Genomic DNA, 27,899 nt, shown 5'->3' with positions numbered 1-27,899 from the left:
TTTAGGGTTTAGTAGGCAGGTTTGGGGTTGTTGGGTGAATTTGGATATCTCTGTGAATGTATAAATAAATAGGTGGCCAACCATTGGTGGTGTTGCTCTTATTATTTTGAATGAGATCTCAAGGTTTTGGGCCCTTTACTAGTTTTATTGATCCACTATACTGGGCAATTAGGAGCCCCCTTTTGTCACGATGCTGTAACATAGATCTGTGGTTGCTGATGGCAGCATTTCCATTTGTAGCCCCCCCCCCCCCCCCCAACATACACACACACACAAAACATCCAACTAGCAGCGTTTTTTTTCCAAACGCACAGTCCAGGCAGCCTCAGGTTGGAAGAATACTCTCTTTCACCTCTGATCATTTAAGTGCAGAAGCCAACCGTGACCATGTTTGTCGCATTCTTGATGCACTACATGTGCATCTGCAATGGTGAGAAATGATCCTCTGTCTAAAAACCCAATGGATATTCACCAACAGATTAAGACATTCTTGATATGGAATTATCACTGTGCCAAGCAATTAACGTTCAGATTGAGTCCTCCATACCAGGTGGAGGAGCTTTGTCTGTGGGTTCTGTAATCAACTCTAAGGGAGGTGCATGGGCTATTCTCAGCTTTTTCAGCATGGTCGAAGTAGTGGATGTGATAAGCAGATAGTGCTCACCAAGATTTTGGTATATTTGTGCAATTACAGGTTCCTGAAGATCCTCAAATTTCTAAAAGCTATAGCAATGGCACTGAGGTGTCCAATGTGGGGCTGCCTATTTCATGGGAGCCATGGGCAGTTAACATAAAGATGCCCATGGTGCCCAAAGCTTTCACATTGAGGCCTATCTCATGGCGCCGGACTTGGTAAAGCAGAAAGGGCTACAGAGAGTGCAAAGATTGAAGACTACTGGAAAGGAGAGTCATGTTCAGTAACATAGAGCTGTAGAGTTATTATTATTAGGGTGTGAGATATTTACAATCTGAGGTCAGCATGTCACTATCCACCCCGCCACCACTGTGTTTTAATTGTGAGAGAGTCATCTGCTAGGGCAGCAGCTCTCACCACGGTTTGTGGGTAGCCCTCCTTTACCCATTCCTGGAGCTCTTTTGGTCAAGGGTGAATGTCTCTTCACATTCTTGCCAGTGCTGTCATTACTGGTATATTTTATGGGTATACATGTGGAAGGAATCCAACATTGCAAAGCAGATCTGTTAACTATAGACAGATTCAGGGGTGACAGTGCAATGTGACTCCAGCTCCAACTTCTGGTCTTCCCCTACTTATAGCTTGCCTTACCAAGTCATAGTTACATTTATTCCAGGTATAAATCACTCTTCAGGTGGAACGCAGCGTGACCAAGCATCCTGTTGGACGCGAAACGGCCGTCGCCGATCCCTTCACACCCTAGGCACCCACCAGACCACTGCTACCAGCACCAGTATGTATATGCAACTATACTAATGTGTACACTGATGTTACCCCGTTTGTATGGATTTGTCCTGGAGGATTAAAAGGCGAGATTCACTTGAGGACATTAGTGCACGCTTCTGCTTCTTTATGTGTATAAATCACTCTTCAGGCCTCAACTACCTTATCTTTCAATGTCCCCGCTAGGTGGAAGACCTAATCTTCTAAAAAAAAAAGCTCCTAGTAACTAGTAATGATGATAAAAGTCTTGGAAGAACATCTCCACATCAAAATCTGTCTCATAAAATGTTCTCTGTGCTACCGTATTAAAGAAAGGAAAATTGCCATGTTTTCATAACTGTGGGTTTATTAGTCAACTGGTGCAACTGAGCACTGTGAACTAGAGATGTTCAAATGTAGAATATTTTACCATGGTCTGTAGCTATAACAAATTCTATACCTGCATTTAACAGAGGTTCAATGCTTTCCTTGGATTTAAGGGCATCCGGGGCTATAATTGCTAGTTAAAGGGACTCCGAGGAGTGCAGAAACTATGGGAAGATGCATATCATTTTAAAGCTCTCTTTCTCCTCTTTCCAATGATATATAAACCGCGGCCCTACGCCTTTCTTTTAGTTTTCGATATTTTCGCGATTGAAATTGCCGCGGCTGCAATTTCAATCGCGAAAATAGAAAAAACTAAAAGGCGTAGGGTGACGATTTAGGTGTCGCCAGAAAGAGGAGAAAGAGAGCTTTAAAATGATATCCATCTTTCCATAGTTACTTGTATTACACAGGCCGACTTTTTCTGCTGAATGGAGCTGCTGACACTGGTGAAAGTGTCGTCCTGTGTAATACAAGTAACTATGGAAAGATGGATATCATTTTAAAGCTCTCTTTCTCCTCTTTCTGGCGACACCTAAATCATCGCCCTATGCCTTTTAGTTTTCTCTTTTTTCACGATTGAAATCACGGCCGCGGCAATTTCAATCGCGAAAATAGAGAAAACTAAAAGGCGTAGGGCCGCGGTTTATATATCATTGGAAGGAGGAGAAAGAGAGCTTTAAAATGATATGCATCTTTCCATAGTTTCTGCACTGCTCGGAGTCCCTTTAATTCCCAGCAAAATTGATCCAGGGATTTTATCTGACTGCCACCTGGAGTTGGAAAGGAATTTTTTCCCCTTAAAGGTTAATTGGCTAAAGCCTTGTAAGGGTTTTTTTTTTCTTTTTTTTGCCTTCCCTTGGATCATCTGGGATATGCGAGCTTGCAGGAGAGAAAGGTACCTAATGCCTACTTATTTATTTTGTTCTGGTTGGACTAGATGGATGAATGTATTTTTCAACTAAAATATGTAACTATGAGATCACTAAATAAGAACTAGAGCAAAAGGCCATGGTATAGCTTCAAGTAGCTGAACATAAATTCATTGACTCTATTATTTTTATATCTGCCTAAACATATTTATATAAATACCCAAAAGGGTTATATCCCATGTTAGATTAGAACAAGAGTGCATTTAGGAAAAAAGAATGCAATATTTCTTTCTTTTAAAAATAAAAACATTCCTATTGGTCCAGAATTCTAAGAAATATAGATTTCTCAGAGAGCTTTTCTTTATATAAAATTCTGAGCTGCTTTCACTTTGTTTTTGTCTAAAAAGAAATTATTTTTATTTGTATGCTTGCTTTTTTATTTTTTTATTTTTTCTTTATTAAACTGAAATGTCAGATGTGGGTGAAACAGTATGTGAACAAATCAAGAACAAATTACTTGATTAACACATAATACATTTGCAAGCAGAAAGCAAGGAGAAAAATAATACACTGTAATAATCAAAAACAGATTACTATTCCCACAGCGCGCAAAGTCAGTTACATTCATTTATTTGCTCGGAAAACCTGTTCAAGCAGAGGCTCCCTCTTACACTCTATACTATTCTTACATCTGCATCTTCATGAACAAGAAGCACTGAAACTACTGGACCAGTCTTCAGGCAATATAATAATAGTGTGTGGACTTTGTACTGTGAAAGTAGACATTCCATATGTTTGTTGTTGTGAGAGTTGAATATTGTAATGGGAACAATATGGAACAACATGAAAGTATTGTACGGTATAAAGACAATACAAACAGTAGCATAGCTCTTAGAATAACATAAGCAGCATCAATGAAAAAAAAAAAAAAACTACCCCACCTTAGGCTGGCTGGCCATATGCGTGTGTGAATGGTGGAGAAGGGGAAATCATAATGTGCAGTAATCAATCAGATACAAGCATGCTCTCCACTTAAAGGGACATTTCACTTTCATTGTAAAATTGCCAGAAATCAAAACCAATGGTGTACAAGTCCTTGTGTGATGTTATGTCAATAATATGTATCTTTCCATTCCAAATTGCAACACGTAAAATAATCCATTGACTGGCAGCAAAGTTTGACAGTTCTACTGGCATTTACTGTTATATATGTTACGGCCAGAACCCGAAGTGTGGCCACTAACATTTGCTACATTTGGCCAGAGACGGCCAAGAAAATACATTAATCTTAACAGGAAACATTCCATTTCTAACATTGGCCGCAGTGCAGCGGCCACTTCGCACATTGACCGGCCAGAACCCGAAGTGGCCGGCCAGAACGCGAAGTGGCCACACTTTGGGTTCTGGCCGTAACATATACACTGCAGTAGTGCAGCTATGGGGAAGAAGCCTCCTTAGTTGTTGAGGGGTTCAGCAGTTACTTAAGCCAATTGTTAAAGTGGTATCTCCGGTCTAAAACGTTAAACCCAGCATAAAACAAAAAGGTATAATAAAACAAATGGTATGATGAACAAAAAGGTATGATTAGTTTTCAAGTTAATAGCAGGTATACAAATTCAAACTTCCACTTCACTCAGAAGCTAATTGAAATGATTTCTCTTGCAAACCGAAATTATCAACGAGGAGAATACATCAACTAAACATTGCACAGCAAAGAGAGGAGAACATCAAAGTCTAAGCCTAGGTTCACAGTAGTCATTTGCATTGCAGAATAATTCTACATGGCAACTCACTGTTCCATACAATTCTATGATCCTGTTCACAGTAAAATGTTGTACTTGATCACGTTAGGTTATTCTAACTCGCTGCATAATGCACACATTATAATGCGTTATAATGACTGGGAATTGCAATAGAGACTGGACATAGACTTTAACACAAAGCCTGCATGTAGTGAGTTAGAATAACGTGATCTGTTACACTACAGATCTGTGAACGGCCCCACAGGATTGTATGAGCAGTGAGTTGCAGAATTATTTTGCGATGCAGAACTGAGCACTGTGAACTAGTCTTAAAACACAAGTAAGGCGTTGCTTGATGATAACTATCATAACAGAAGTAAACAATAAAATCATCTCAAAGGAGCTTTGACTGTTTGTGAATTTGAAAGTACTTTGGGGAAAATAAATACAGCAGTCAAAAGAAAGCACCAGGCCCAGAAAGACCAAAATCGCGGAGCAACATAATTATCCTACACAAAACTGCCATGCCCGAGCAGCTCAGAAGAAGGATCTTTTTTAAAGCACACTTGTGGTTTTAAAAAATATAGGAAGTCACATGGTTACCTTGGTTGAGTGAAGGCTGTGGATCCTCCAGAGGCTTCCCATATCCTCCTTAAGACCACTAGCGCTGGGACCCTCTTGAAGTTTGTGGCCGTGCTCCCATCCATGTACTGTAGAAAGCACAGCAGATCTTATTTGGCTCATGCATAGGGGAGGAGGAAGCTTATTCCTAATCTATGCAATGGCTTTTTGTTGTCCCCCTGCCCACCACCTTTTAGTAAATATTTGGGGGATGTATGGTATGTATGGTGCCTGCAGTCATCAGGCATAGGGCTCGATTCACAAAGCGCTAACCCAGTTAGAGACTTTAGGTGTGATAACCATTGCACCACGCTGGTGAGAAGCCAGTTTAGGCGTGATAAGTTTAGGCATGATAAGTTTAGGCATGATAAGTTTAGGCATGATAAGTTTAGATAAGTTTAGATTGCGCACAAAGTCCCGCACGCAAAGCAGCGCCATTAAACTCTATGTGGAGTGCACCAGACTTTGCTAGCGCAAAACTTTTGATCAGCTGTGCACTGCGGTGCTAACCCAGTTGGTGCTTAAACTTATCACGCCTAAACTTATCACACCTAAAACTTATCATGCCTAAACTTATCACACCTAAACTTATCACACCTAAACTTATCATGCCTAAACTGAGTTTAGGCGTGATAAAGGGCTTTTCACCAGCGTGCTAACTGTCAGCACCACTTTGTGAATCAGGCCCATGGAGTTGGTCCAGGATTCCACATACAGTCCTGGGTTGGAAAACCTGTCTTACATCACAAATACCAGTAAATTCAGTCACCCTGTTGTGTTCTGCTTCAATGCCAGAAATTTCCATTGCATGGTGGGTTCCCTAAAGATGTGCAGTGGAATTTCTTGTGCGAGTTCATATCTCTACTCTTTTGGTCTGTATTTCCAGATTTGATTTAGACCATATTTATATTTGACAGCTTTCATTAATCAAGGCCAAGAGCACACAGAAACCTTAACCCGGCAACATCTTTAAGTAGAACTGCTAAACACTTTACCTCAACAGCATTCTCAACATTGAAGCAAGCATCAAAAATTAGTCCCATAACCTTCAATTTCCTCTTCCTTATCATCTTTAAATAAAACTAACAGTTCACCAGTTTGTTTGTACATTCAAAAATATCATGAGCACATTTGACCACAGGGTGATGCCAATAGATGGCTAATCCTGCTCTAGCCAATCTCCTGCAGGTGCTAAATACTATACTACTCCAAGCTGTAGCAACTTGGGGGGGGGGGGGGGGGGGAGTAATCAGGGCTCTGGCTTCTGACAGCAGCCGAATTACCTAATCTTTTTGCTAATTTGAGCTCCGACTATTGGCGGTGCCCAAATTAGTCACTGAGTACCTGTATAGCTGCAACTCATATCACAGCCTATGATGGCGTCAAGGTCATCGTGGCCCAAGTCATTGGTGCAGCTCTGGGTCAAAACTAGCTGTCTAATCTCCTGGATTGCCTTTGGGCATTCTATAGAATGCCTTGACAATGTATGAATTAAGAAGAATTTTTTATCTTGCCTGACCCGAATTAGATATTCTATAGAAATCACAGATTTACTACTTTCCCTGTAATATGTCTATAAAATCACACGTACCAAAATAAAATACCTTTACCTGGTTTCAATTATATTTTTTAACCACTTCCCGACCGCCCAACGCACAGAGGCGGCGGTCCTTTTACGGGCATGGGAGGCGCGATCGCATCATTCGTGACGCGATCGGCCGCCGGGGACTGGCTCCGCCCCCCTCGCGCTGCAAGGGGGGCGGAAGCGCCGGCGGGTTACTAGTACCCGGATCGCCGCATACAAAGTGTATAATACACTTTGTAATGTTTACAAAGTATATTATACAGGCTGCCTCTTGCCCTGGTGGTCCCAGTGTCCGAGGGACCACCAGGGCAGGCTGCAGCCATCCTAGTCTGCACCCAAGCACACTGATTTCCCCCCCCTGCCCCCTGATTGCCCACAGACCCTAATCTGCCCCTTGCGGGCACCCAATCACCCGCCTACACGCTCAGATTGCCCTCAGACCCCCCCTTATCAATTCGCCAGTGCAATATTTACATCTGTGCTTCCCTGTAATAACCCACTGATCACCTGTCAATCACCTGTCAATCACCCATCAATCACCCCCTGTCACTGCCACCCATCAATCACCCCCTGTCACTGCCACCCATCAATCAGCCCCTAACCTGCCCCTTGCGGGCAATCTGATCACCCACCCACACCAATAGATCGCCCGCAGATCCGACGTCAGATCACCTTCCAAGTGCAGTGTTTACATCTGTTCTTTACCCTAAACACCCACTAATTACCCATCAATCAACCCCTGTCACTGCTACCCATCAGATTAGACCCCTGTCTGCCCCTAGGGCACTCAATCACCCGCCCACACCCTCAGACCCCAGCCCTGATCACCTCACCAGTGCATTGCTTGCATCTATTCCCCCCTCTAATCACACCTTGAGACACCCATCAATCACCTCCTGTCACTCCCTAGCACACCTACCCATCAGATCAGGCCCTAATTTGCCCCGTGTGGGCTCCTGATCACTCGGCCAAACCCTCAGATCCCCCTCAGACCCCCTTCTGATCACCTCCCCAGTGCATTGATTGCATCTATTTTCCCCTCTAACCACCCCCTGAGACACCCATCAATCACCTCCTGTCACCCCCCTAGCACTCCTATCCATCAGATCAGGCCCAATACAACCTGTCATCTAAAAGGCCACCCTGCTTATGACCGGTTCCACAAAATTCGCCCCCTCATAGACCACCTGTCATCAACATTTGCAGATGCTTATACCCCTGAACAGTCTTTTTGAGACATTTGGTTTCCAGATTACTCACGGTTTTGGGCCCGTAAAATGCCAGGGCGGTATAGGAACCCCACAAGTGACCCCATTTTAGAAAAAAGACATCCCAAGGTATTCTGTTAGGTGTATGACGAGTTCATAGAAGATTTTATTTTTTGTCAAAAGTTACCGGAAATTGATTTTTATTGTTTGTTTTTTTCACAAAGTGTCATTTTTCACTAACTTGTGACAAAAAATAAAATCTTCTATGAACTCGCCATACACCTAACAGAATACCTTGGGGTGTCTTCTTTCTAAAATGGGGTCACTTGTGGGGTTCCTATACTGCCCTGGCATTTTAGGGGCCCTAAACCGTGAGGAGTAGTCTAGAAAACAAATGCCTCAAAATGACCTGTGAATAGGACGTCGGGCCCCTTAGCGCACCTAGGCTGCAAAAAAGTGTCACACATGTGGTACCGCCGTACTCAGGAAAAGTAGTATAATGTGTTTTGGGGTGTATTTTTACACATACCCATGCTGGGTGGGAGAAATCTCTCTGTAAATGGACAATTGTGTGTAAAAAAAATCAAACAATTGTCATTTACAGAGCTATTTCTCCCACCCAGCATGGGTATGTGTAAAAATACACCCCAAAACACATTATACTACTTCTCCTGAGTACGGCGGTACCACATGTGTGGCACTTTTTTACACCCTAAGTACGCTAAGGGGCCCAAAGTCCAATGAGTACCTTTAGGATTTCACAGGTCATTTTGCGACATTTGGTTTCAAGACTACTCCTCACGGTTTAGGGCCCCTATAATGCCAGGGCAGTATAGGAACCCCACAAATGACCCTATTCTAGAAAGAAGACACCCAAAGGTATTCCGTTAGGAGTATGGTGAGTTCATAGAAGATTTTATTTTTTTGTTACAAGTTAGCGGAAAATGACACTTTGTGAAAAAAAACAATTAAAATCAATTTCCACTAACTTGTGACAAAAAAATAAAAACTTCTATGAACTCACCATACTCCTAACGGAATACCTTGGGGTGTCTTCTTTCTAAAATGGGGTCATTAGTGGGGTTCCTATACTGCCCTGGCATTTTAGGGGCCCTAAACCGTGAGGAGTAGTCTTGAAACAAAAATGACCTGTGAAATCCTAAAGGTGCTCATTGGACTTTGGGCCCCTTAGCGCAGTTAGGGTGCAAAAAAGTGCCACACATGTGGTATCGCCGTACTCAGGAGAAGTAGTATAATGTGTTTTGGGGTGTATTTTTACACATACCCATGCTGAGTGGGAGAAATCTCTCTGTAAATGGACAATTGTGTGTAAAAAAAAATCAAACAATTGTCATTTACAAAGACATTTCTGCAGCCTAACTGCAGCCTAACTGCAGCCTAACTGCGCTAAGGGGCCCAAAGTCCAATGAGCACCTTTAGGCTTTACAGGGGTGCTTACAATTTAGCACCCCCCAAAATGTCAGGACAGTAAACACACCCCACAAATGACCCCATTTTGGAAATTAGACACTTCAAGGTATTCAGAGAGGGGCATGGTGAGTCCGTGGCAGATTTTTTTTTTTTTTTTTTGTTGCAGGTTAGAAGAAATGGAAACTTTTTTTTTTTTTTTTGTCACAAAGTGTCATTTTCCGCTTACTTGTGACAAAAAATAATATATTCTATGAACTCACTATGCCTCTCAGTGAATACTTTGGGATGTCTTCTTTTCAAAATGGGGTCATTTGGGGGTTATTTATAGTATCCTGGAATTCTAGCCCCTCATGAAACATGACAGGTGGTCAGAAAAGTCAGAGATGCTGGAAAATTGGAAAATTCACTTTTTGCACCATAGTTTGTAAACGCTATAACTTTTACCCAAACCAATAAATATAGGCTGAATGCGTTTTTTTTTAATCAAAAACATGTTTGTCCACATTTTTCGCGCTGCATGTATACAGAAATTTTACTTTATTTGAAAAATGTCAGCACAGAAAGTTAAAAAAATCATTTTTTTTTACCAAAATTCATGTCTTTTTTGATGAATATAATAAAAAGTAAAAATCGCAGGAGCAATCAAATAGCACCAAAAGAAAGCTTTATTAGTGACAATAAAAGGAGCCAAAATTCATTTAGGTGGTAGGTTGTATGAGCGAGCAATAAACCGTGAAGTGCAGTGGTCTGAATGGAAAAAAAGTGCCTGGTCCTTAAGGGGGGTAAAGCCCACGGTCCTCAAGTGGTTATTGTGACATACCTGTCCCCTCCAACCACATGACTAAGCTTCTGTACTCTGCACTAAGCAGTTGCAAGCATGTTCTTTTGCATGCCACATGCAATGATGCAACTAGCCATGTGTGAACAGGGCAATGTGTCAGATCATGGAGGAACCCACACTTTAGAAGGCAAGTATGTGTGTGTATGTGTAGGGTAGGGGTCAGCATTGGGAAGAAGAACAGTATGGCTTACTAAACTGTAGTCTATTTTCCGATTATTGTTTGGGGATACACAATTCTGATTGTTGGGGGCTACATATATAAATTCAATTTAATCACTTACTAGATTGTTTTTATCTGAAAATGACATATATATTTTTGGCAGATAATTAAAGAATTGGTTTTAAGAGAATGCAAAACTGCACTTTCTTACTGCATATAATAATGCCTAAAGTGAAACAATAAGTAAAAATGACATCTCTCTTCTTAGAACCATACCAAGCCAATAAGCAGAGACTGAGCAACAGAAAGCCTACAAGAAAGTAGCAATGATAAGGTGTTCAAAACAGCAAAAAGCAAGAGACGAGCAACAAGGATGCTTATGAAAGTAATTGACAGTGCACTATGTCCTGAGCCTTATGGGTAGGAGGAAATTCTGTATCAGCCAATCACTGCTGGCCTTCTCTACAGGATACTATTGAATGCCACCACTAGTCATTAATGTCTGGAATTGAGAAACAGCAATACATTATCTACTTCTCTGCAGTAGAACATAGATTAGTACTCATGTGTCTTTTAAAATCTAGTCTATGCTCTGACATTAGAGCTAAGTGAATATCTTAAAAACAACTTCCAGTGTAAAACATAGAGCCTGCAATGTAAGGCTCTTGACAGAGGCATAGCTAAGGAAGTAGGGGCCCCGGTGCAAGTTTTACAGTGGGCCCCCCCCCAAGCACTCTATAAATAACAATTGATACAGCGCACCAAAACCTGCCAATAACAACTAGAGTGTCAGAGGTGCAAGAAGGGGTCGAGGAACAGTTTGTTAATGATTACTACTATTTAAAGCATCTATAGAAGTGATTATTAGTTACCAGCACAGGACCAATAAAGAGCTAATACTGTGGTTGAGGGAGGGCCCTTCTGGCCCAAGGGCCCCGATGTGGTCGCAACCTCTGCACCACCTATTGCTACGCCACTGGCTCTCGATTATTGCTACAAGGATCAGCAGGAGGTAAGATTAATCACTTCCCCGCTCACCTGTAATTCATTAATGACAGAAACTTCACCCCTTTTATCTGTAAGACAGCCACGGCCATGGTTCCCAAAGTCTTACAAAGCTCTGTTGCTAGCCCCATGAGGTTGCCGTGGCCCGCCCCCAGCTCAGCAGCCATCAATCAGGTCTTGGTTGCCAAGCTGGGTGCGAGAAGTTGGGGGGGGGGGGGGGGCAGAGCTTTAGAAAAACTAAAAAAATAAAAATGCCAATGCAGAGGAAGGAGTTAGAGTTTTTGTCATTAATGAATTACGAGCCAGCAGGTAAGTGAGTAATCCTGCCACCTGCCAATGCTTGCAGCTATGATAGAGAGCCTTACATTGTAGGATCTCTATTTTACACTGGAAGAATACCTTAAGGGCTGGTTCAGACGGACGTTTGGAGGCGTCGCGTTTGTTGGCGTCGCGGCGGCAATGCATTCGGGCTTTCAGCAGCGTTCGCATTGCGTTTGGATGCGGTCGCATTTTTTTTCCCCTAGGGGGACATTACCCGTCGCGGTTAACTGCCCCTGGAATCAACATGTAGCTTCCAGGGGCTCCTTTAACGCCAGTGAAAATCGGGACCCGAACGCCGCGTTCGTGCAAACGCACGTAAAAGCTTGGTACAAACGCTCCCATTCACTTGAATGAGAGCGTTTAACGCCAAGCCCCGAATGCTGTCAGTAAACGCTCTGTAAGCGTCCGTCTGAACCAGCCCTAACGTCTGCTCAAAAAAGAAACCCTCAAATTCACCATTGCCATTTAGATCCCACACTAAAATTCCAAGTTTAGTCTGTACTATAGGCCTTGTTGACATTAATGATTTTGCAAATGCGTGGAAACCAATGTAAAGGATATGTCTGTGTGGTTTTTTATATACAGTATATTTGCAGGGCAGGTATCAATGCTTTTGAGAAGGCTGAACCAGGCATTTATCTTTTCTGACAACAGCTCAGAATAGCCTCAGCAGTGCATTTTATAGAAGAAAAAAAAATCTGCAAAAAGTATCTAGCAAACCGCTCTCAATAAGTTCAATGAATGTGGTTAACCACCTAGCTGCTTACAAATGCAGCATGTTGTGGTGTTCTGACCACTGTCAACTGGCGTACGTTAAAAAGGGGCGCTGGGAAAAAAGGGCGCCGGGTTTTTAACGATAAGCATGGATAACGTTTAAAAATGTATTGTACTGTATTTCGTTTAAAATTAATGTTTTTTAAAGTTATAAATCATTAAATAATGTGCATTAAATCGGCAATTGTAAAAACGTTAATCTTTCGTTTAAATACTGAAACGTATAATAACGTTAAAAAAAAAAATTACTAAGTAACCCTCCCTGTACCTACCCCTAACCCCTAGACCCCCCTGTTGATGCCTAAACCTAAGACCCCCCCTGTTGGTGCCTAAGTAACCCTCCCTGTACCTACCCCTAACCCCTAGACCCCCCTGTTAGTGCCTAAACCTAAGACCCCCCTGTTGGTGCCTAAACCTAAGACCCCCCTGTTGGTGCCTAAACCTAAGACCCCCCTGTTGGTGCCTAAACCTAAGACCCCCCTGTTGGTGCCTAAACCTAAGACCCCCCTGTTGGTGCCTAAACCTAAGACCCCCTTTTGGTGCCTAAACCTAAGACCCCCTGTTGGTGCCTAAACCTAAGACCCCCCCCTGTTGGTGCCTAAACCTAAGACCCCCCTGTTGGTGCCTAAACCTAAGACCCCCCTGTTGGTTTTTTCGTTTAAAAATAATGTAAAAAAAAATGTACTGTTTTTCGTTTAAAAATAATGTTTGAAAAAAATATTGTACTGTTTTTCGTTTAAAAATAATATTTAAAAATGTATAAATCATTAAATAATGTGTAATCATGAGAAGCAGTAATAAAACATTAAGTCTCCGGGCGCCGCTTTTAAAACGTTATTTTTCACCGGCGCCCTTTTTTCCTATCGGGCGCCCATTAAACGATATTTATTATAGGAGTGAATGGCGGCGCCCGATTTGTCCACTAGCCTCAGGCGCCCGAATTTACTGTTTCCTGTCAACTGTGCCTCGCTCTAACCACCATTGTATGTACAACAACAGTTCGGCTTCATGTATTTTTACTCCTGGTTAAGATCTGGGAAAATGGTTACAGCGAACAAAGCCACAAAGTGCTATCTATTGAGTCCCCAAACAGCCTCCCTTTGTGTCCTCAAACACCTGGGTGGGCAGCCAGGAGAAAATGAGGCAAATAATGTTTTGAAGAATATTTTGCTGAAAGCACTGTCAAAATTTATTTGAAAGAATATACATATGTTCAAGACAGGATGGATAAAAACAGGGCCACCATCAGAAATTTTGGGGCCCCTCACACATCATCAGGCCTGCCCCCCCCCCTCCCTGGGCCCACCCACTGGTTGCTGTGCCCGCTCACTAGCCACCCCACCCCTGTGTCTGTGCGCGCACAGCACTGCAGTGAAAAATGTGAATGGCTCCAACACTGAAGAAAACGGCATGCACAGCGTGATGCGGCAAAAAGTGGGCGTGGCCATGGCATGTAGAGGGTGGAGCCAAATACTAGCAAAATACCGGTTAACAAATGAGATAGGGACTTGTAGTTCTGTTCTTATCCTTTATCCGTTCTGTTTTGTCCCCCTCTTCTCTTCCTGTGCCTCTTTTGTTCCCCTCTGTCTCACCTCAGTTTGTGCCTTTTTTGTGTCCCTCTGTGTGACCTCATGTTCCCGTCTCATCTCTTTTCTCCCTGTGCCTCTTTTGTCTGTCTCTGTTCCCCCTGTGCCTCTTTTATCCCCCTGTGTTACCTCTTGTACCCTTCTGTCTCAGCTCGCCCCCCTGCCCTAGCCATGTATAGGAGCCCCCAGTATAGGTATCCAGGCATAGGTGCCCCCAGGGCCGGATTTGTACTTCTTACCGCCCAAGGCCGACTATTACCAGCTGCCCCAACCGAAACCGTATCCTACCACCTCTCTCCACACACACACACCCAAAAAACTTTGGGCCGATGGTGTCCACTATTGCGGCTAATGCCGAGGTCTCCATGGAAACGTGAAGTGAATCAATCACGTCACATGGGGGAACTGGTCAATCAAGCGATCTACAGGTGATGGGCGTGGTGGGAGCCATCCACCACACACACATAGTCAAAAGTGGCTCACAATTGGACATTGGGTGGGGTCAGCAACACGTAAAAGTGAGTCCTGTACCCACTGCTGTCTCCAGGGTAACAGCGCTGGCCAATCAATAATTAAGAAATGGGTACTGTGAGAGGCTGCTTTCTGTATTCTGTACTATTTGCTGGTGCTGCCCCTGGTCCTTTCATCTCCCACACCAAGTGCGTGGGACCCGGCCTTCTGTAACTGCCTGCAGCTGCTAGTCATTGGAAAAGGTCTGGCTTTTTGGTAGTCACACACTGTTCACAAACGTTTGGTTAACGGACTGCAGCTGCCTGTAGCACAGCACAGGCAAATGCCAGTTGGTACTAATAGTGCAGTTATCCTGATCACTTTCATTTGTTTGGACACTTGCAAATAATGCCCTGCAAATAATGCCCACTGTCTGCAGGCCGCCCCTTGTTTATCTGGTGCCCTAGGCCATGGCCTATGTGGCCTTGCCAGAAATCCGGCCATGGGTGCCTCCAGTATAGGTAGCCAGGTATAGGTTCCCCCAGTATTAGTAGCCGCCAGCTATAGGTGGTGCCCCAGTATAGGTAGTCTGGTGTAGATGCCCCCAGTATAGGTAGCTTGGTATAGCTAGTGCTCCAGTATAGGCCAGGAAGATACAGGTGCCCCAGTATAGGTATTCAACTATAGGTGGTGCCCCGGTATAGGTAGCCTGGTATAGTTGCCCCAGTATAGGTAGCCTGGTATGGGTGGTGCACCAGTATAGATTAGCCAGGTACAGGTACCTCCAATATAGGTAGCAAGCTATAGGCGCCTCAGTATAAGTAGCCAAGTATAGGTCGTGCCCCAGTATAAGTAGCCAAGTATAGGTGGTGCCCCAGTATAAGTAGCCAGATACAAGTGATGCCCTCAGTAAAGGTAGCCAAGTATAGGTGGTGCCCCAGTATAGGTAGCCAGGTATAGGTGGTGGCCCAGTATAGGTAGCCTGTAGTCAGATATAGGTGGTGCCCCAGTATAGAAAGTCCGCTGCAGCGCGCTCACTCATCTGCTCTTCACGTTCAAGCGCTGATGTCACTCCTCTCAGTGCTGGAACGTGGTGTGCTGGTTAGTGAGCCACAGGCCCCCTTCCAGCGCTTTGGGGGGTGGGGCCCAGGGCCTTACACTTATAACGCTAAATAGCGTTATAAGTCTTAAAAAATGCAGAGGGCTAGTTGTAGGCAGCGGGAGTCGGGGGGGGGGGGGGGGGTGCAGCGGGACACTGGAGGGAGTAGGATTAGGTGAAGGGAGGATGTGTGCATATGCATACATTACCTTGTCCCGACCGGCGATCGCTCCTTCACTCCGCTCCTTCACTTCCTAGTAGTTTTCTGTATCCAGCCAATCACCATGTGGCTTCAGTCCCTCAACCTGACATAAAAAAAAATTACACCAAGTTTTATGATATATTTACATCTAGTAAGACATACAATTAATTATCTCTTTATTTTCACTTCAGGTTTGCTTTAAATGTATTTGTCTAGTACAGAAAGCTTTATTTTTGTATTATAAGTTTAAAAAAAATTATGAAGCATGTACAGAAATGACTAAGATTTAGCCTGGTATTCTGACGCAATCAGTGCCAGAGAGATAAAAGTAAGAATTTATAAAATGTGGTTATTGAATGTTATTTGCCCCAAGCAGCTTCAGCACCAAAGCAGCAAGCTACCCCACTATCTAGAAGTCTACCTCAGTTGAGTGTCTGACAAGACATTAAAGGGGCACTATGGTAAAAAATTGTAAAATTTTAAATATGTGCAAACATACACAAATAAGAAGTACATTTTTTCCAGAGTAAAATGAGCCATAAACTACTTTTCTCCTATGTTGCTGTCAATTACAGTAGGTAGAAATCTGACAAAAGCGACAGGTTTTGGACTAGTCCATCTCTTCATAGGGGATTATCAGGGATTTATTTATTTTCAAAAGCACTTAGTGAATGGCAGTTGCTCTTTCCAACTGCCAAAGAACTGTGTAGAGAGCAGGAAAGCTGGCAAGCATCATTGTTTAAATCCTTTATAGGGAATATCTTTATAAAGAATAAAAGCCTTGCTGAGAATCCCCTATGAAGAGATGGACTAGTCCAAAACCTGTCGCTTTTGTCAGATTTCTACTGCCTACTGTAAGTGACAGCAACATAGGAGGAAAGTAATTTACGGCTCATTTTACTCTGGAAAAGAAACATACTTCTTATTTGTCCGTTTGCGCATTAGATCTGTAACCACCACGCAACTCACCTACTCCTGGATCCGATTGCTGCCTGTTCCACCTTGTCAGCTATCTCGTTCTGCTGCCGTGTTCCCTGTATCTGCCGACATCTTCACCGCGCTGACCCAGAAGTAACCTGAAAGTACTTCCGGGTCAGCGTCATTACAGTGAAGATGCCGGCAGATACGGGGGACACGGCGGCAGAATAGGAGAGCTGACAAAGGCGCAAAAGGCAGCGATTAGATCCAGGTGTAGGTGAGTTGTGTGGTGGTGTTGTTTTTTTTTAAAGGTCTTTAACCATTTCTGCGGCAAAATATTACCCAAATAAAATTTTTAATCGAAACAAAAATTACAATTAAAAAAAAAAGAAATAGAAAAAAAAGACATAAATAGTTACCTAAGGGTGTAACGATCAGTGTAACACAGAGAGGATCTGATCATCGGTGATCTGCAGTATCACCGAAAATACAGATATATACTCGATTATTGATGATCTGCAGTATCACCGATAATCAGATATATTTCTAACCTCTGGACACCTGAGTAATATGAGTGTTTGGTGCAACAGTAATACTTTGAGGAGAGCACCCGTATAGAGGGTGCAAGGCAGTAAGAGATACTGCTCAGAGAACAGGTTCCTTCCAATGGTCTGATGCTCCCCAAGGGGCGGAGCCAGGCTGAGAGGGGGAAGGACCAGAGAGTGAGTGACACCAATGGTGAAGTGTCACTGACAGGTCTGTGAACTATCTCCAAACAGGGAAGATAGTTCTCGAGGTCGGACAAGCCAGGTCGGCAACAGACAGACAGATCAGATACAGAGACAGGAGACAGATTCGGAATCTTAAGACAAGCAGGGTTCAGCAACAGAGTATCAGAAATAGCGAAGTACCAAATCAGAGATCAAGAGAGTGGTCAGGAAAGCAGAAAGTCATAACAGATAATAACAATGCCTAGTCTTAGGTGTGAGCTCCGTGATCATCAACACCCTGGAACTAGTCTGATATATAACAGAGTGATAATACAGTTCCCTAGTCTTGGGTGTGAGTTCCTTGATCATCAACACCCTGGAACTAGTCTGAAGTATAACAGAATGGTAATACAGTTCCCTAGTCTTGGGTGTGAGTTCCTTGATCATCAACACCCTGGAACTAGTCTGAAGTAATAACAGAATGGTAATACAGTTCCCTAGTCTTGGGTGTGAGTTCCTTGATCATCAACACCCTGGAACTAGCCTGAAGTAATAACACAGAAAATATCACAGATTGTAACGGTCAGCCAACCGTACGTCACAGACGGCACCAACTCCTGCCCTGCCAAGCTGCGGAAGGGCAGTGAAACAAGCCGGGTCAAATACTGGAATCAGATGGCTGCGGTACAAGGGACAAGACAGAGAGTGGTCTTTATACAAGCCGGGTCAAACACTGGTATCAGATGGCTGCGGTACAAGGGACAAGACAGAGAGTGGTCTTTATACAAGCCGGGTCAAACACTGGTATCAGATGGCTGCGGTACAAGGGACAAGACAGAGAGTGGTCTTTATACAAGCCGGGTCAAACACTGGTATCAGATCAGGACTGGTCACAGCTGAGTCACAGCAGCCAGAGCCAAGGCCGAACTAGCCAAGAGCCACACTGAGACTCAGGAACCAGACGCTAGCAGGGTACAAGAGTAATTCTGGAGCAAGCTATCACTAACCTACAAGCGGCAAAATACACGCTATAACAGGCGTGCAGCCGCGTTCCGGAAATCCTTATAAGGCCTCCGCAAGCGTCATTTTTGCCGCGTCCGACGCGTACGTTCCGTCGCGTCATTTCCGGAACATCTGCCGCTTACTCCCATAGGTTGGACGTGTACGTCCTGCGCGTCCTCTGGAACGCACGCCTCTGCCTGCAGCCGCAGACTGAGACGGCGTGGAACGCAAGCCGGAAGAGCCCGGCTCGTCACAGGCACGAAGGGCAGGTTGTATTGTTACACTACCCCCCCCCCTGAGGAGTGTCCTCCGGGCACTCTACCCCTGGTTTGTTGGGGAAATTGGCATGAAATTCCCGCACCAATTCTTGGGCATGCACCTGCCTCGCCGGAATCCAGCACCTCTCTTCCGGTCCATACCCCTTCCAGTCGATCAGGTATTGCAACGAATTTCTAACCCTTCATGAGTCCAAAATTTTCTCCACCTCGTACTCTGTCTCCCCTAACACTGACACGGGAGGTGGCGGGGACGTGGTGGTCTGAGACCCTTTTGCTGGTTTCAATAAGGACACGTGAAAGGAATTCCCGACTCTGAGGGAGTCGGGTAATTTAACCTTATAGGCCACTTCGTTCAATTTCCTGATGATAGGGAACGGCCCGATAAATCGTGGACCTAACTTGGGGGTGGGTTGCCGTAACGGGATGTTCTTGGTGGACACCCAAACTAGATCCCCCGGAGACAAGTCCGGTTCCCGTGACCGATGCTTGTCAAAGGCGCGTTTCTGTTTGTCTACAGCCTTGCCCAAGCTCACCCGAACCTGTTTCCATATTTCCGCCATATGGGTGACCCAATTCTCAACGGCGGGAAGATTCGAAGGAATCCCTGAAAGTGGAGAAAACTTGGGGCTCAGTCTGGTAACCACCTGAAATGGAGACATGCCCGTTGAAGAACTCACTGGGTTGTTCAGGGCAAATTCTGCGAATGGGAGGTACGCCGCCCATTCCTCCTGGTTGCTGGCTACATAGCACCGCAAGTACTGTTCTACCGACTGATTTATTCTCTCGGTCTGGCCATTGGTTTCGGGGTGAAATCCTGATGAAAAGGACAAGGTAGCTCCCAGCCAGGAGCAAAAGGCTCACCAGAACCGAGAGACAAATTGAACTCCCCTGTCGGAAACAATTCTTTCTGGCACTCCATAAAGCCTGAACACATGAGAAATAAAAAGCTCAGCCAATTCTTTTGCTGAAGGTAATTTAATCAAAGGAACAAGATGGGTCATCTTGCTAAAACGGTCTACAGTGACCCAAACAACGGTATACCCATTGGAGGCAGGAAGGTCCACAATAAAATCCATTGATATTTCAGACCAGGGTCGAGATGGAATAGGTAAAGGCCGTAACAACCCACTGGGCGCAGTCCGGGAGACTTTACTGCGGGCACAAATGGCACACTCCCTCACATACGCCTTACAATCCCGAGTCCATGGTGGCCACCATACCCAACGTGACAGCAGCTCCCTGGTCTTGCTCATTCCCGGGTGACCTGCTGCTTTATCTTCATGGAACTGTTGTAGAACCTTGAGCCTCCACTGGGGTGGAACGTACATCCGCCCGTCAGGTTTTCCCAACGGAGCCTCACCTTGACAGGAAGAAAGAATGTTCATTAAGTCGGTGTCTGGCACTGAGGTAGACAAAGCAGCAACAACACATTGCGGGGACACTATCGGTTCGGGAACCCGGGTTTCGGCTGAACTGGGCCTAAACGCTCGTGACAAGGCGTCTGCCTTCACGTTCTTTGGGCCTGGCTTGTATGTGATGGTGAAACAAAACCGGGAGAAAAACAGTGCCCACCTAGCCTGTCTGGGGGTCAACCTCTTGGCGGACTTGATGTACTCCAGATTCTTATGATCTGTGTACACGGTGACTGGGTGGGTAGCCCCCTCTAGCCATTGCCTCCACTCCTCGAATGCCCACTTAATTCCTAATAGCTCCCTGTTCCCGATATCGTAGTTCCGCTCCGCCGGGGAAAATCTCTTGGACAGATAGGCACAGGGATGTAATTTTTCAGGGCTCCCCGAGTACTGGGAGAGGACCGCTCCCACTCCAATCTCAGAGGCATCCACCTCCACTATGAAGGGACGAGTGACCTCTGGGTGCGTGAGAATGGGTGCGGAGCAAAAGGCTTCCTTAAGATTCTTGAAGGCCAACTGAGCTTGGGGTGACCACTGACTGGGATCGGCTCCCATCTTAGTCAGATCTGTCAAAGGTGCCACCTTCAACGAGTAACCCTGAATAAACCTCCTATAGTAGTTGGCGAATCCCAAGAACCTCTGGAGGGCCTTGAGATTGCCGGGTTGTGGCCAGTTGAGGACTGCGGACACCTTTGCTGCATCCATGGTCAGCCCAGAATCCGATACCACGTACCCCAGAAATGGTACCTGGTTGGTCTCAAAAATACATTTCTCAAGCTTGGCATACAAGCGATTTTCCCTCAGTTTCTGCAGCACCCTGCGGACATGGTGTCGATGCTCTGCGACGGTCGGGGAGTAGATGAGAATATCATCTAAATAGACGATGACGAACTTCCCAAGGAAGTCTCGAAAAATGTCGTTCACAAACTCCTGGAAGACTGCGGGGGCGTTACAGAGCCCGAACGGCATCACCAAATACTCATAATGCCCGTCGTGAGTATTAAACGCAGTCTTCCATTCGTCCCCCTGCCGCATACGAATGAGGTTGTACGCCCCTCTCAGATCTAATTTGGTGAACACCCGGGCCCCGGCCACCTGTCCAAAGAGATCCTCTATCAGCGGAAGTGGATAGCGGTTTTTTATGGTGATAGTGTTCAGCCCCCTATAATCGATACTGGGTCTGAGCCCGCCATCCTTCTTCTCTACGAAGAAGAACCCCGCCCCGGCCGGAGAACTAGAAGGCCGGATGAACCCCTTCTCCAGGTTCTCCTGGATATACTCCCGCATAGCTGAGCGCTCAGGACCCGATAGACTGTACAAATGACCCCGAGGAGGCATAGTACCCGGCAAGAGATCAATTGGGCAGTCGTAGGGGCGGTGTGGTGGCAGCTTCTCCGCTGCCTGCGGTGAAAATACGTCGACAAATTCCCTATAGGGCCAGGGAACCTGCGACAAAGTCACCTGGGTGCTGAGGATAGGCACTGTCGAAAGGCAATTTTGGTGACAGAACCCCGACCAACTAACAAGTTGCCCTGTACGCCAATCCAACACCGGATTGTGTTGTCTAAGCCACGGCAACCCGAGTACTAATGGCGTGGCTTGCCGTTCAACAGGAAGAAAGTTATCTTCTCTACATGCAGAGCCCCGATTTTTAGGTGCAACTCTGGGGTCCTCGCCACAGGTGTGGCTAACTCTAACGGTGAGTCATCAATGGCAGTGACCCGCAAGGGACTTTGGAGAGGTAGCGAGGGAATATTTAACTGTGTGGCTACAGATATATCAAGGAAATTCCCTGCGGCCCCGCTGTCAATGAAAGCCTGCCCGGTTAACCCTTTTTCCTTCCAGTCTAGACTAAAAGGTACAAGAAAACGCTGCTCTTTAAGAGGAATTACCTGCCCGCCCGGATGAACTTCCTCCAACTCATCTAGGCGCTGGCGTTTCCCGACTTCTTCTCGGGGCAGGTGCGAACCATGTGACCGGCGCCCCCACAGTAAAGGCATAGTCCTTGGGATCGTCTGCGTGTCTTCTCTGCAGTTGACAGCTTAGATGCTCCGATCTGCATGGGTTCCTCGGTGGGCATAGGTGGGCTGAGCAAGCCCGCCACCATGGGTGCAACACTTCCCGTGCCTGACCGCTCTGAGCGTCTCTGCCGTATCCGGCGATCTACCCTGATGGCGAGGGTGATTGCCTCATCAAGCGTCTCGGCCGGAGGGTAGTTGATCAGGTGATCTTTAACTGTCTCGGACAACCCGAAGTTGAACTGATCCACCAGTGCAGGATCGTTCCATCTAGAGGCAACCGACCACCTCCTGAACTCAGAGGCGTACACTTCCGCCGTGTTTTTCCCTTGTTTTAGGGCCCTGATCTTGTGGGAAGCGGTGGTGGTAATATCCGGGTCTGAGTACAGCACACCCATGGCCTGGAAGAATTCCTCCACTGAGGCGAGAGCAGGATGCCCCTGAGGAAGGCTATAGGCCCATGCCTGTGGATCCCCCTGTAGCAGCGAGATCACCAGGGCTACCCTCTGTGCTTCTGTCCCCGTGGCTTGCGGTCTTACAAAGAAGTACATCATGCAAGAGTTCATAAAATTGCTAAATGTACCCCGGTCCCCTGAGAACTTCTCCGGGAGTGGAAGTTTAGGTTCTGCAACAGGTGCAATTGGTACAACAGGTAGGACAGGTGGTGGAACCGGCGGGGCCACTGGGGGGGCAGCAACGTCCTCTGGCTCATCTCTCAGAGGGATGGCCGCGGCCGCGGCCTGTGCTAGCGGTGTAACCATGTCGGCGAGGCCCTGGACCACTGCAGACAGCTGGTCTATCTGCCTTTGCAAATCCTCCATGGAGGTGTATATAATATCCCCTGAGGGTAATGTGGGCCTGTTATAATGTAACGGTCAGCCAACCGTACGTCACAGACGGCACCAACTCCTGCCCTGCCAAGCTGCGGAAGGGCAGTGAAACAAGCCGGGTCAAATACTGGAATCAGATGGCTGCGGTACAAGGGACAAGACAGAGAGTGGTCTTTATACAAGCCGGGTCAAACACTGGTATCAGATGGCTGCGGTACAAGGGACAAGACAGAGAGTGGTCTTTATACAAGCCGGGTCAAACACTGGTATCAGATGGCTGCGGTACAAGGGACAAGACAGAGAGTGGTCTTTATACAAGCCGGGTCAAACACTGGTATCAGATCAGGACTGGTCACAGCTGAGTCACAGCAGCCAGAGCCAAGGCCGAACTAGCCAAGAGCCACACTGAGACTCAGGAACCAGACGCTAGCAGGGTACACGAGTAATTCTGGAGCAAGCTATCACTAACCTACAAGCGGCAAAATACACGCTATAACAGGCGTGCAGCCGCGTTCCGGAAATCCTTATAAGGCCTCCGCAAGCATCATTTCCGCCGCGTCCGACGCGTACGTTCCGTCGCGTCATTTCCGGAACATCTGCCGCTTACTCCCATAGGTTGGACGCGTACGTCCTGCGCGTCCTCTGGAACGCACGCCTCTGCCTGCAGCCGCAGACTGAGACGGCGTGGAACGCAAGCCGGAAGAGCCCGGCTCGTCGCAGGCACGAAGGGCAGGTTGTATTGTTACACAGATACTGACAAGGTCTGAGTGCTACCATGTAGTGATCGCAACGCCAGACACCAGAGAAATGGCCAGCACCCAGTATATATACACAAGCGCTCTCCGGCGCCTCCCCTAAGTGCTGGACCAATGAAACCTGATAGAATTGTCAGCTGATCGGCTAGATCAGCTGACACTCTTCTGACTGTCATAAAGGCTCTGCCTCTCAGCACGCACGCGCGTCCTTCTGAACCTGTGTGGACTATCAGTCCCAGCCACACCAGACATGTGTTGTAATGTATCTGCTGGTTTGAACGCGGGGCCAGCCGCACCGCTGTCAGAGCATGCAGCGGTTTCCCCGCATTCAGCCATACTGATAGTGGTAGGCCCATGCGTGCAAACCGCCATGTTGGACGCGGAATTAGCCGCCGTACTCTGAGTACTCGCGGCGGCTTTTCCGCGTTTTCTCACAAAGGGTCTGAACTTTTTAAATATGCATTTGAAGGGGGTATACTACGAACATTTTTTAAATTATAAGCTTGTCAATAGTGATGGACGCAAAATGGAAACAATGCACCTTTATTTCCAAATAAAATATTGGCGCCATACATTGTGATAGGGACAAAATTTAAATGGTATAATAACCGAGACAAACTGGCAAATAAAATACATAGGTTTTAATTATGGTAGCATGGATTATTTTAAAGCTATAATCGCCAAAAACTGAGAAATAATGAATTTTTTCCATTTTTTTTCTTATTAATGCTGTTACAATGCATTTATAAAAAAAATAATTCTTAGCAAAATGTACCACCCAAATAAAGCCTAATTAGTGGCGGAAAAAACAAGATATAGATCAATAAATTGTGATAAGTAGTGATAAAGTTATTAGACAGACAGCTGCAGCTTCTGTTATTTACATACATTTGAAGCTATATTTCTACTTTTATCATTCTTAACAGATTACGGTCACAGTATTACAGCAAGTGAAGATTGTTTCTGAATGCTGACTGTACTGGACACGGTCCTCCATAGTAATGCCCGCAGTGAAAACTGATCTCTGTAAATGTCATATTTTTTTCATGTAAAACATGAAAAGATGGAAAAAAGCCTTTGTATTGCTATTTGCTATTAATTACTGGAAATGTATGTGGCATTTAGAATTTTAGTTACTTTGATAGCTGTCCTTTAAGAAACTCTTTCAGTCTGTAGAAACCAAGATCTCTGCAGCCATGTTCTACTACAGAGATACAAAATTATACACACAGGTGCACACAGTGTTATGCTCTTCCTCTTAGCTCAGAGCCCTCAGACATGGGTTGGGGGCTGGAATGTGCCTGTGATCTCTTCACACAGGAGCAGCTTGCTAGCAGGGTAAGAGTACCAGCCAAATACATCTGTAGTTAACTTTCATTCTATAATAGCACCATCATTTGGACAATCAGTTCTGCTCAAAAGCCTATGAGTTCTGTTTGTGATGTTAACAGTTCAGATCATTGCTGAACTTAGCTTTAATTTTATTAACTGAGTTGGCAAAAAAAAATCGAAATATCTAAAGCTGGCTATACACACGTCGATTTTGATCACTGATTGAATCTGCCAGTAATCTATTTCTCTTAAGTACTACATACACAGTCAGTGAATGCTCTCCTCTTCTACATTCATGGAATATGGCCCAGACTGATAGATATTTCAGTGCACAGCAGAAGTGTGCTTTATCATGTAGAGATAAAATGATAGACACAGTTCTACAATCCTGACTTATCCACGGAAGCCCCTGTAGACCTGGGGATGTAGGCTCCTGGAATTAGTACACTGAAAGAATTGGGGAGCTTATGTGGGAACAGCCACCACAGGCTAAATCTAGGCTTTAAAAGTCATTCGTAACAAGGTGCTTTGGCAACATTTATGCATCTAGGTAAGCCTAATACAGCTAGGAGAGCGAAGACAAAGGTACAGAGACCACGCAGGAAACTCATTACTCGCTGCGATTGTTAAAAATGGTTTAACAAGCAGGTAAAGCTAAATTATTAATATTGCAAAACCATTACCTTATAAAAAATAAAAAGTAAAAACCAGAGACTTATTAAAATTATAAGATCACATTGGCAAAGCACTTTTTATTAATATCAGCATGCATAATATATTGCATACATTGCTATGTTTGTGACGTTTACATACAATTTGTCCATCATTAATGCACCACCTAGACAAATGAACTAGTAAATAATTTATGAATCATCAGAAAGTAGAGCGCAGGTGTATGGGGAAGTATTTTACTATTATTTGGATAGTTTAAAGTGTCCCTGAGATGGGGCTAAAGCAAAAATTTATAGATGCCTGGGGCTTCCTCCAGCCCCCTGCGGCCTGATCACTCCCTCGTCGTCCTCAGTCACCACCTGCTTCCTCCACAACTGGCACCAGTAAGTCATCCGGTCGGTGGCAGTCCGGCTCACACACACCCCTGTCGAGCTCCCATTGCCGGAGTGTTCTACACTCACGCAGCCGCGGGAGAACGATGGGGGGACGTGTGCAGCCGGGCCATGCCGGCACTGTATGTCCGGGCTTGAGGGCTTTCTGGGCCAATTTGCGGAGGATCCAAGCAGCGATCGAGGACAACAAGGGAGCGATCAGGCTGGGGGGGGGGGGGGGGGGGCTGGCGGAAGCCCCAAATATATATACATCTTTGCTTTGGCGCCAGGTACTTTAGGTTTTTCTGTACGCTGGAAGTATTCAGATTAAAATACAATTGTCCCTGTGTTTCAGTGTGATTTTCCAAGTAAGTGTCAATGGTCAAATTGCATATGCAATTCTCTGTTAATGGGCGGAGGGGTTGGATGTCACATAAGGAAAAATAACTGCAGGAAAACTGCGGCATGCACTATGTTTGCATTTGGGTATAAATTACATCGCTTGAATCTCTGTAGTGGTAACAGAGCACCACAATTACACTGATAATCACAGCTCCCTGCAATCGGCAAAGCGCAGGAAAAACACATCCAATTTTAGGACTGAAACACAGCCAGTCAAGAGGACTTTAAGGGCAGTTTCAGAATGAGAATCATTTATTTCGCCAAGCATGACAGGGTCATGACCGGAATTAGGTTTGGCACAATACATAGCTCAAGAAGGAGACATATACAGATGGATAGGTGCACAAGCATGCAGTTACAGCGGGGAACAGCACTTTGCATACAGCATAAAAAAACATAAGGACACTAACAGCATTAAGAACATAATAAAAACATAGAACAATACTTCCAATCAGTTAAACAGTTAATCAGTTAGGACCTGCGGGCCAGATTAGTTATTCCGGATTGGAGGCACCTCCAAAACAGGCCTCAGGGGATTACCACATTAGTACACGGTAATCTCAGTCTGGCAGCCTGCCAAGCAGGAAGTGACATTGACTTCCTGTGGCCAAAGTGAACACGTGCACGGAAGCGTATTGCTAAAAATATGCTTTCGCGCATGCACAACTCGTAAAAGCTGCGGAGGGTTTACACACGTCACCATAGACTTGCATGACTTCTGGTCCACTGCCCGTCACTGCAGGTCGCCACAGGACTGCGCCGTAATGTAGATTTTTCGTTGCGTCGGGGATGCAGCAAAAATGTCCCTTCCATCGCATCATGCCACACTGCGTTGGTATGAATGGCCCCATAGATTTCATTGGACTGCAGTGGGGTGCGGTAAAATTGTGGCACTGCCCCAGTGTTAAAGCACCCTTAAAGTGTACTAGAGATGACATGTGACATGATGAAATAGACATGTGCATATACAGTGGCAAGCATACAGACACTTATACTGTGCTCCTTTTCTTTTTTCCCTGCCTGAAAGAGTTTATAATTAGCTATGGAACTGAAACATTTTCTTCAGTCAGGACCTAGTCAGCTGACACTGATAACAAATTACAGCTATAAAACACTTTCCTAAGCAGATACCCGGGCTTTTAACTGTGAGAGGAAAATATAAAATGGTCAATAGTTCATGTATTTTCAATCGGGGACTCTTGAGACACTGCAATCGAGCAAAGACTATGAAACATTAAATCTGCTTTGTAAATGTTTATACATAAAATAAAACCTTGAGATATCTAAAAGAGTCATTTTTAGGAGTAGAAGGACAGATCCAGTTGTTTATCTCATTAGTTTATTTTCATCTCTGGTTCACTTTAGGTTCAGCTGCCAGAACACTATCTTCATGATAGTGCTCATGTGGACACATGTCAGGATACCAGCATGCAGGGGCGTGGCTAGAAATGATGGGGCCCCATAGCAAAATTTTGGTTGGGCCCCCACCCCCCAATCCCTCAGACAACATTGCAGGGCGAGC

The sequence above is a fragment of the Hyperolius riggenbachi genome, chromosome 1 (genome assembly GCF_040937935.1).
Source record: "Hyperolius riggenbachi isolate aHypRig1 chromosome 1, aHypRig1.pri, whole genome shotgun sequence".
Lineage (NCBI taxonomy): Eukaryota > Metazoa > Chordata > Amphibia > Anura > Hyperoliidae > Hyperolius > Hyperolius riggenbachi.
The sequence above is the reverse complement of the archived record's forward strand: the minus strand, read 5'-3'. Positions refer to the sequence as shown.